Source organism: Dermacentor andersoni, chromosome 8, assembly GCF_023375885.2.
Source record: "Dermacentor andersoni chromosome 8, qqDerAnde1_hic_scaffold, whole genome shotgun sequence".
NCBI classification, from domain to species: domain Eukaryota; kingdom Metazoa; phylum Arthropoda; class Arachnida; order Ixodida; family Ixodidae; genus Dermacentor; species Dermacentor andersoni.
This window is the reverse complement of record NC_092821.1, coordinates 111,435,128-111,440,044: the sequence shown is the minus strand read 5'-3', so window position 1 is coordinate 111,440,044 and position 4,917 is coordinate 111,435,128. Positions and strand designations below refer to the sequence as shown.

General features: G+C 48.3%; 1 pseudogene; it reads left to right on the top strand.

Moving 5' to 3' along the window:
• The first annotated feature begins 950 nt into the window (after window positions 1-950).
• LOC140212983 (piggyBac transposable element-derived protein 4-like) lies at window positions 951-2,397 on the top strand (annotated as a pseudogene).
• The last annotated feature ends 2,520 nt before the right edge of the window (window positions 2,398-4,917 follow it).

Sequence of the window (4,917 nt, the reverse complement as noted above, 5' to 3'; positions counted from 1 at the left end):
TAAGAAAAATCTGCAATCTCCTCCGAGGAACCTAGTATTGATACCTTGTTTGCAATGTTAGAGATCTCAATGAAGCTCTAGTGGTCTTACGTGCTGTATGGCGAAACAAAATCCCATACAAAAAAAGACTACACTTTCAAAACAATTTGCTAGATATTTATCCGCACATTAGCACAAGGAGAGCTTTGTAGAAAATTGACTAGGTGTAGCATGTTGTTTGGAGTAGCCAGTATACCCGTTGTGTGGAATTAACTCTTTCGCTACCGCGCCTATTCAGATCGATCAATTTGATCGACGCATTTCATGTTCCAATTCTCGCGCTCTCGCGCGACTTGCGAGCGCCTAGCGCCATCTAGGTTAGAAAGTGGGAAGCACACAACGATTTTCACTATGTTTTGTTGGTTTTTTACTTTCCGGTTCGTCTCCGCGCGCCGCAAAAACTTTCGGATTGTCCGGCGAGCGCGTCGATCATGGCGTCGTCATCGCGCGCAGACGCTCCTAAAACACGTCGTGTTTCTCGCCAATCGAGCGCTTCTGTAGCCGATTTTGCGGATGTAATCAGTAGTAGTGAGCCTGAAGAATATATGGACACATCAGAACTCAGCACCGAGGACGAGGATGCATCAAATCAAGCCGGAACATCCAGCGTATGAGTGTCAGCTCTATGTGCGGCGCACACTTCGATTACTAATATATAGTTATGGGCAGTGGAGCATGTACTCGCAGCTATATTATATATATTCAGGGTCTCAACGTCATACGGACATGATTCCCTGCCAGCAGCTGTAAAGCGCGTGCAGTTTTTTCCGAGAAGAAACCCGGGGGTCGAAGTTGGCGGCGCGCTCCGGAGTAATGCACGGCACTTCATACGGGCCATCGATGTCTTCCAACTATTTTTCACAGCAGAGCTAATCAACGTTATCTGCGAAAACACAAACAAATATGCGTGGATGCATATTTTAGAGACGCAGACTTACGCAGAAAAGGACGGCTCATGGAGAAATTTCAGTCCGGGTGAAGTAATGCAATGCATTGGAATCCTGATATACATGGGAATTGTGGAACTACCTCTCCTCTATTTATACTAGAATACCTCGGAATCGTTTTCGGGCCTCATTCCTCGAAAGATTATGCCCAGGAGCCGATTTTTTTCGTTCCTTGGTTTTCTTAGTGTCATGGACCCGGAGAAGACTGACCCTGTCCGCGATGGCAAGCTGCACAGGATCGCACATTTACTGCAGCATATGAACGACGTGTCAGGTCACCTTTTCCAGCCATATAGAAATTTGTGCGTCGATGAACGAATTTGTAAATCAAAAGGACGATCGGGAATTCGGCAGTATATGCGTGAGAAGGGGGTCAAGTGGGGGTATAAGCTATGGGTCCTCGCTGACTCAAGAACAGGCTACACTGTTCAATTCGGTGTTTACACCGCTAAGCGAGAAACACCCAGCTCAAAGGGACTGGCTTATGACGTTGTAGCACGCCTTTGTGATGTATATTTGGATGAAGGCTACATTGTCTACCTTGACAACTTCTACACGTCCACCTCCCTCTTTGAACATCTCCTTGAAAGGAAGACTCTCTCTTGCGGAACAACGCGCAAAGATCGTCGTGGATTTCCCTCCCAGTTGAAAGACTCCACTTGGGAGAAAAAAGCTACTCGAGGTGACATTCGCTGGCTGCGGTGCCGTGATGTGCTGTACTTGCAGTGGAAAGACAAGCGCGCTGTAAACATGATAAGCACAGCACACACTGCCAACAATCACGTCACTGCAATGCGAAAAGTGAAGAGAGGAGACCAATGGACAAAGCTCCCTATCAGGAAGCCGCTTTTGATAGAAGACTATAATAAGGGCATGCTTGGTGTTTACAAATCCGATCAACTTATTGCTTCCTATAATGTCTTGATGAAGTGTGTCAGGTGGTGGAAGACACTGTTCTTTCGCTGCATTGACATTGCTGTCGTCAACAGCTTCATCATTTTCCAGGAACACAGGGACCATCACCCTGAGATAGAGGAGCTCTCCAGAAAGGCTGGCTTTGACCAGCTTGCATTTCGAATTGAGCTGGTAAACCAGAATTTTGTGTTGGACGACAGACCTAGTCACCCTCCACCTCCTCCAAAGAAGTCTGAGCACAAGCCCCAGGTGCAAGAAAAGCGCCGTAACTGCAAGCTCTGCTATGAAAAAACCAAAGTAGAGATGAAGACGGCAGTTTTTTGTGAGCCATGCGGTGTGGATCTCTGTTTCATCCCGACGAGGGACTGCTTTGGAGAATGGCATGCCACTGAACCACGGTAACATTTTTTTTTGTGGAAAGAACAGTTTTCCGAAAAACTTTCTGAAACTTGTGTTATTTCTTTAGAACTTATAAGGCTACAAAATGTATATCTTCAAATTTCCTTACCTCTGATATTTTTAAAGCTGTGCACCTTTTTCCAGCAGAGCGATGTGCTGACTGTATAAATTTTTACATTATAAACATTTTTTCATTAATTTATGTAATAAACATATATGAAATATTTATGTTATTCAATAGTAAATTCCCTTAGCGACATGTTGATACCAAACAATGTAAATAAGGCATTCGTGCATAGCCGCCAAAAATATTTCCTTCTACCTAGTAAAAACTGCCCTTTTTCCCCTGGTAGGGAATTAAAAAGGAAGCTTTTGTTACTGGCATGCGAAGTATGTAGATCTACCGCTCTTGGTAATGTTTACCAGTAACTGTTGCGGCAAAATTGCTTAGGTTGTGTTCTGCACAGCAACGAAGCATGGCCTCTGCATAATGTTCTGTCTGAAAAACTCCCCGCAGGGGCGTCTGCGTGAGCAGGCGTTTGGTGTGTTACGACACCACGGACCCGAGCACATGAGGGTCGGACCCTCCCGCGTGTAGCCGTGCGCGGCTTAGCCGTGTCTGGGGAAAAGGGGATCCTGGGGGTTGAGCCGAAGCTGGGTGTTTGGACCTTTAAGGCCCCCCGGCGCAGGCAACACACCTCTTCGGCCTCAGCTTCACATAGACGGCACCTCCAGACTGACCCACCTGGAGGAAATCGGCAGTCGCCTTTTCCTGTCTCTCTCTCCCTACAATCTTCGTCTTTCCCCTACTTTCCACCTTTCCTGTCTCCTTCTCTCTTCTATTTACTTCCTTCCTCCTTGGCGGCAAGGGTTAACCTTGTGTGGTTATCCAACCTTGGGTACACCATATTTGGTTATAGTGGCGGCGTACGACTGGCGTCGTGCAGACTTGCATGCAAGCTCTGCCGCGTCCCCTCGTTGGGCTCCGTGGTGGGCGGTCGGCGCTGTTGCCGAATTTTTATACATTTTCATGGAACCTTCTTTCCCCAAACTTCCTGATCGCCCTCAGAAACGAGGGCGCACCGAAGATATCTTTCAATTTTTCGGACGACAAGTCCTCAACTTTCCCCGATTCCACGTGATTCATTCAGAAAAACCAGACAAACAAATGCGATCCATTTCACCGTTCCTTGTCTCCAAGACTTTGACCGAAGTTTTCGGTACAGTATATAAGGTGTCCAGAATGTCAAGTGGCGATCTCCTTTTGGAGCTCCAAGATCAGAAGCAGTATGAGAAGCTGCCGAAACTTGTGTCATTTGGAGAGACCCAATTAACAGTAACCCCGCACCGTACCATGAACACAAGCCGCGGTGTTGTCTCGGACGATGACTTGCTGGAGCTCACTGAGGATGAACTCTTGGAGGGCTTCAGTGACCAGAATGTAATCAATGTGAAAAGAATTAAGATCACGCGTGACAGTAAAGAAATCAAGACCAAACACCTTATATTGACTTTCGGCTCAAGTATTCTGCCCGAGTCTGTAGAGGCCGGGTACATCAAGCTCCGTGTTAGGCCATATGTGCCAAATCCCCTTAGATGTTTCAAATGCCAACGCTTCGGCCACAGTTCGCAGAGCTGCCGAGGCCGTCAAACCTGTGCGAAGTGCAGTGCCCACGAACATAATTCTGAAGCTTGCAAAAACACTCTCCACTGCGTAAACTGTGAAGGCGAGCACGCCGCATACTCGCGGTCGTGCCCGTCCTGGAAAAAAGAGAAAGACATAGTCACAATCAAAGTTAAAGAAAACATATCCTACAAAGAGGCACGCAGGCGGGTAGCATACCTGTCTAAGAGTAGCTTTGCCGATGTGGCGCGTAAGGGGTAGCGTCACAACGGCCTCCGGCGGCTGTCCGACCCACAGGCAGTGAGTCGGCGGTTACGCCATCTGCCCCCGCGGCGGTTGCAGCTAGCGCTGCTCCGTCTACCCAGCAGACGGGGCCATCGACCCCGAAGGTGGACGCAGCCGACGCTGCACCAGCGTCCGAGGCCCCTTCCAGCGCTGGCAATGGCCAGCGCAGCCAAATCCCTCTGGGAGCCCCATCGACCTCCGGGCTGGTCGGCGCAGGGGTCTTGCCCTCCAAGGCGGGACTCCCTCTGAAAACCTCTCGCTCGCAAGAGCGCTTGTCCGGCGCCTCACACGAGGCAATGGACACTACACCTGTCCCCAAGGCGCACCAAGCGCCTAAGGAGCGTCGAGAATCGCTCGAACCCTTCAAAAAGAACAAAACACCTATTACAGGGCCTCGAAAGGGCTCTGTAATCTAAGGCATCTTTCCGTTTCCGTACACACAGCACTAATTTACATTAAATATGGACACACAAATCATACAATGGAACGTCAGAGGTCTCCTTAGAAACCTTGATGATGTACAAGAACTGATCCACCAACACAATCCAAAAGTGCTGTGTTTACAGGAAACACATTTAAAATCCAAACACACAAACTTTCTCCGACAGTACATAACTTTTCGCAAAGATCGCGATGATGCTGTCGCATCATCGGGCGGTGTCGCCATTGTTATCCATAAGAGCATTGCGTGTCAACTTTTACAGCTAC